Source organism: Amblyomma americanum, chromosome 1 (genome assembly GCF_052857255.1).
Source record: "Amblyomma americanum isolate KBUSLIRL-KWMA chromosome 1, ASM5285725v1, whole genome shotgun sequence".
NCBI lineage: Eukaryota > Metazoa > Arthropoda > Arachnida > Ixodida > Ixodidae > Amblyomma > Amblyomma americanum.
This window is the reverse complement of record NC_135497.1, coordinates 473,816,109-473,822,223: the sequence shown is the minus strand read 5'-3', so window position 1 is coordinate 473,822,223 and position 6,115 is coordinate 473,816,109. Positions and strand designations below refer to the sequence as shown.

The window sequence follows — 6,115 nt, the reverse complement described above, 5'->3', positions numbered from 1 at the left end:
GGGGAAAGGAAATGGCGCAGTATCTGTCTCATACATCTTTGGACACCTGAACCGCGCCGTAGGGGAAGGGATAGAGGAGGGAGTGAAAGGAAGGAAGAATAGGTGCTGTAGTGGAGGGTTCCGGAATAATTTCGACCACCTGGGGATCTTTAACGTGCACTGACATCGCACAGCACACGAGCGCCTTAGCGTTTTTCACCGCGCCGTAAGGGAAGGAAAATCCCTTCCCTTACGGCGCGGTTCAGGTGCCCACCGAGATGCGCCATATTTGCTCACGGCCAAAGACGCCGACGACACCAGCTTTTCTGCGACACGAGCTCCTAAACACTGTCGCTTTAAATGTGGAAAAGTTATTTAGGAGATCACTCGTACAGTGCCCTCACAGATGAATCACTAGGATAGCTCAATAGTCCCTCGTAAACAAAATCAGCTCAGTAAGAGATGCACCTAAACAAATTACATCCACCAGCAAAACTGTGAGCATTTCGCATTGCCCTTTGTCGGTAGCAGACGACATAGAGCGACGCGATTTTTCATCATTTTTCATCATCAAGATAAGGAAGGTACGCAGGTCAAGAAATTCAAATTGTAGACAGCCACGAAATCCTTGAAGTTACCTTCTCGTCACATCTCAGGTGGAATCGGCATGTGGAAAATATTTCCAAAAAGCTCTCTTCAGTAGCAGGTGTTCTAACACGATGTCCATGGCTCCTTCCCACTCACGTGAAAATTCAAATTTATCATGCTCTTTTCGGTTCCCTAACTCTGTTTGGGCAACCACCACAAAAACAAATGTGATAAATGTACAGGTTCTGCAGAAGAAAATGATCCGCTACATTGCAAACCTTCCTTATCTGTCTCTCCAACGCAAACTGCTTTTAGAAATTATAACATAATTCGTTTTAAACATATATATGTTTTTCGCATTTTGAGGTTCTTTTACCATTCTTCTCCTGCTTATAGAGATTTCTTAATACGTACTACACAATTAAGGACCGCTTCGAATCGACTCTACACCTGAAACACCGATCTCTGGTATATTCCATATTTTCGAATTAATTATACAATACAAACGCTTGAACACAATTTACCGACCACTCTTAATAAGTACAAAGTTTCGGCTAGTGTTAAACCAAGCGAGTTAAAAATGTATTTTGTTAATATATACCCAGGTTGCATTTTATGTGCCTCTGTTGTCTGCCGGTGCCATGTATGCCCATTGAGTGTTTCTTTTCTCTTTATTTTTGTCGGGTGTTCTCTTTCTTTTCATGCGTCTGTAAACTATATATATATATATATATATATATATATATATATATATATATATATATATATATATATATATATATATATATATATATATATATATATATATATATATATATATATATATATATATATATATATATATATATATATATATATATATATATATATATATACACACACAGTTTTGTGCGTTTTTATCGCTGTCACTTTCAAAAATTTCCCCGCCTCAACCGCTGGCTCGTATGCGGCGAAACTGCACACAGAGCTTGCGTATTATGGTAACTTTTGTATCGTAGGAAGTTTGACAACGGTACTTACTTAGTTGAGCCGTGCATGATGCGAAAACATAATCGTCTACGTAGAGACCAGAAACCAAAACCCGCAGACGACGCTTTTTCGCTGAAGGGCGGCAGTGGCGCCATCTGTTTGCGGTAGCGCAAAGCGTCACGACAACGCCGTCGAGGAAAGAAGCGTTTGCGGGTCGGTGGGCTGGAAACGCCGATTGGTCGGTGGGATGCGTGTCTGCGTGACGTTTTTTCGCTTCGTCCTCGTTCTCAACCGGATGTGGGGTCGCCGCGCCCCTCTCGGCCTGTCCCTAGAGTGCCTAGGAAATCGCTAGGGCCGGCCGGCCGGCCGCCGGGCGTGCGTGGTCTGCGGCCCGCGGGCATTCTCTTCGTGAGCGCAGGCGGCGACGCGCGTGTTTTGGAAGCTGTCCAGGTATGGCTTTTTTTTTTTTGCGTGGTGCGCTCGTCGGCGCAGCCAGCTGAAATTTCTGTACAGTTCTTGCTTCCACGACATTGCGACGACCCCCAAAAGGCGCTGACCCGCGAGAAATCGCCAGCGACATAAAGGTACGCATTTTATCTCAAATTTCGCTTCATGAAGTGCTGTACCGCTTACCTACATGCCTTGCGCATTTCAGGACCTCGTTTTCCTGCTGCAGGAGCACGTCGTGCTGGTGTTCAAAATTTTGCAACTCCATTACGACGACCCACATAAGGTGCGGTTTGAGGACCGCCGGCGTCGCCATCTGAACCGCCGTCTGACAGCCACGATGAAGCGCTTGTCGGGCGTGCACGTTCTCAATCACGAGGTAAGGGTTGAACAACGTTTTCGCAAGTTTTCTCGTGCAGAACTCGCCAAATTGCGGCGCTTGTAACGTAACTTTTTTTGCAGCATCGTTTCCTGGATGCTTCTGGCGAGCCGATGCTGTCCTTATTTGCCGCGGACCGATACCACGTGGCGAGACGCCGGGGCATCGACCCCAGTGCGCCTTTGTTCCTTTGCAGTGGCAAGTCCAGGGTAAAAGTGGCCACGATAATTCTGCCACTACAATCTGCCCTTTAGGATCGCTATCAGCGCATTGTGGAAATCGCGCCTGGCCTAAGTGTCCAGCATTCACCCAGTGCAGTGCAGCTTTGTTTAATTCCTCGCGCTTTGTCGAAATCGACGGCAGCCGTGAAAATTTACATATGAGACCTCGCTACAGCATTATCCCAGCGCAGCGCGCCTTGGTTTCTTTGCGTCGGCAAGCGTTAGAAGCGAGCGCCGTCTCGCGCTTTGTCCAAGTCGGCTCTAAAACTCGCGCTAGGCCTCGTTGCCCGGTTGACAAAGTGCACGGCTTTGTTCCTTTCAGTGGCAAGCCTCTGTCACTACAGTCGGCGGCCTTAATTTTTATGATCGCTGTCAGCTTCAACAGCAAGTCCAAGAAAAGTTATGACGATCGCGCGGTGTGGAAATCGGCGTTAGAGAAAAAAAAAACTCGTGCTTGTTGCTGCAGACTTACCCAGCTCCAGTGCGCCTTTGTTTATTTCCGTAGCGACTATCCGCGCTTTGTAGAAATCGACGCCAGCCGTGAAATTTTACATATTAGACCTCGCTACAGCATTAGCGCAGAGCGCCTTCGTTTCTTTGCGTTCTAACTTGTTTGCTCGTTACTTTTGTTCTTTTCAGTCGTTTCCGGAATCTGTCCAAAGAGCCGGGCTGGGTGGATGATTGTTCGCCGTCAGTGGAACCACATGGCGATCGCACTGCATACAGCACGACTTTGGTCCATGTGTTTTTTTAAAATAAAAACATCAGATGTCGAAGGTCGTGCCCGAGGATTGCTTCGACAGCTGGGGCAAAACCATGGGGACCGCACACGCTGTGTCGTCGCTGCCAAGTGAAGAGGCACAAAACGGCGGTCAACCTTAATAAACGCACTTCTCGGGGCCGCCTCAGTGTTTCCTGGCAGATCACACGCTTTCCACCCTGTGCACGTGTTCTCATTTCCAATTAAACAGGTCCTTCAAACCCTGCAGAAGGCTTGAATTAGGAACTGCTAATATCAAGATGGTACTTGAGGAACAATAGCGGCTACAATAACAAAGATGAACAGGGGCTGGAGTTACACGCAAATAAAAAAGGTTGGAGGTACCCAGATAAGCTGAAATGGTTTTGGGCGGGAGTCCTAGTTATTCTATATAGGACTCAAATAATGCATATTCAGCGTTTATCAATGTTTTTGTAGAAATATATAAAGAACATTAAGCAGTCTAAACAAATAAGAGAACCATGGATCACGCCAGAGCTCAGAAGAATGATAAAGAGCAAAAACAAGTACCATGCCTTTTTAAACAATCGCTATCTTGAATCTCTTATTTAAAAAAAAAACAAGAAATAATCTAAATGCTGAGCTTAAGCGTGCTAAGACTGTGTATCATCAAAACTGTTCTCTGATGTTAGAATGAAAAATTCAGACACTGTGTGGAAAGTTGTAGGTAACTTGTTACGTCGCAATACGAAAAATGCGCCAGCTCAACGAATAATCTATAAGGGCTCTGAATTATCCGGTCAGACTCTTGCTGGCCATTTAAACAGCAATTTTTTAACCACCCCATTTACCTATGATGCATCTACATGAAGTTCCTTCATCTTGTAGCCCATTCGAAAGCCTTTTCCTTGAGCCCACCAATGAGACCTTTATGAATTTGAATAATAGCAAAGCCTTAGATGTTGACAATATTCAGATAAAACCAGTCAAATATGTACTATCATATATTGCACCTGTGCTTGCATACATCTTCAATTTGTTAATTGAAACGGGAGTTTACCCGGAATAAATGAAGAAAGCAAGAGTGACAGTTGTCTTTAAAGGGGGAGATAAAGTTGTAGTGTCCAATTATAGACCTATATCTGTGATTCCAGTCTTTTCAAAGGCCTTGGAAAAAGTAATCTTTTCCCGTGTAGTCAACTTTTTTAATGCAAAACAAATCCTGTCTGATGCTCAATTTGGCTTCCGAAGGGGAAAGTCGACGGAAACGGCTTTGTTATCACTTAAGGAATGTATCCTGCAAAACACTGAAGCAGGTATTCTCACTGTCGGACTCTTCATTGATTTTAGTAAGGCTTTCGATTCCCTAAACCATCAAATTTTAACTCATAAACTTTCTCAAAACGGAGTTCGTGGAACACCTTTAGACCTCATGAAATCATACCTGCAAAATCGAAAACACTCTGTCTATATCCACAACCATCAGTCTTTTTTTCTGGCGGTACGAAATGGTGTGCCTCAAGGCAGCATTCTGGGCCCGATGCTTTTTAACATCTATATAAATGACATTGTGCATATTTATGACAAAGCGAAATTTATTATATACGCCGATGATAGCATTTTACTAATCCCTGGTCCCGACATAAACAAGTTAATTGAAGAGTGCAACGTAATCCTTACGAGACTAGAGAACTGGTCCTCTTCTAATTGCCTCCAAATAAACCCTACAAAGACTAAGGTAATGATTTTCCGTGCAAGGAACAAGCCAGTCGAACTACAACGCGCTCCTAAATACGCAGGTCAAGAAATTCAAATTGTAGACAGCCACAAAATCCTTGAAGTTACTTTCTCGTCGCATCTCAGGTGGGATCGACATGTGGAAAATATTTGCAAAAAGCTCTCTTCAGTAGCAGGTGTTCTAACACGATGTCGATGGCTCCTTCCCACTCACGTGAAAATTCAAATTTATCATGCTCTTTTCGGTTCCGTAACTCTGTTTGGGCAACACCACAAAAACAAATGTGATAAAAATACAGGTTCTGCGTAAGAAAATGATCCGCTACATTGCAAACCTTCCTTATCTGTCTCTCCAACGCAAACTGCTTTTAGAAATTATAACATAATTCGTTTTGAACATATATATGTTTTTCGCATTTTGAGGTTCTTTTACCATTCTTCTCTTGCTTATAGAGATTTCTTAATACGTACTACACATTTAAGGACCGCTTCGAATCGACTCTACACATGAAATACCGATCTCTGGTATATTCCATATTTTCGAATTAATTACCAACTACAAACGCTTGAACACAATATACTGACCACTCTTAATAAGCACAAAGTTTTGGATAGTGTTAAACCAAGCGAGTTAAAAATGTATTTTGTTAATATATAGCCAGGTTGCATTTAATGTTCCTTTGTTGTCTGCCGGTGCCATGTATGCCTATTGAGTGTTTCTTTTCTCTTTATTTTTCTCGGGTCTTCTCTTTGTTTTCATGCGTCTGTAAACTATTGTTAGTGAACATACATGCTCATTGTTTTCATTGCAGTTCAAAAAATTGAACAAAAGAAGTAAAAAAAAATAAAGATAGGGGTGTGGGGAGCAGACAGGGACAAGATTGGGGGAGGAAGCAAAAAATAGAAAGAAAAGAAAAAAAGGGGGGAACTATTATAGTAAGGAAGGACGGGGTAAAAAAAGGAGATGGCGAAACGAGAGAAAGGGAGAGGAAGACGGTGCGGGGGACATGGGCAGCGCGGCAACCACAGGCGTACGAAAGCAAAACGTGCAAACATGACACAAACAAAATGCAC

At 43.4% G+C, this 6,115-nt stretch overlaps 1 long non-coding RNA gene across 1 annotated transcript; it reads left to right on the top strand.

The window, feature by feature from the left end:
* The first annotated feature begins 1,976 nt into the window (after positions 1 to 1,976).
* Positions 1,977 to 3,433, top strand: LOC144104716 (uncharacterized). Its single transcript, XR_013308621.1, has 4 exons — positions 1,977 to 2,120; positions 2,192 to 2,362; positions 2,446 to 2,571; positions 3,223 to 3,433. It is a non-coding gene; the product is annotated as an uncharacterized LOC144104716 (long non-coding RNA).
* Positions 3,434 to 6,115: the final 2,682 nt, after the last annotated feature.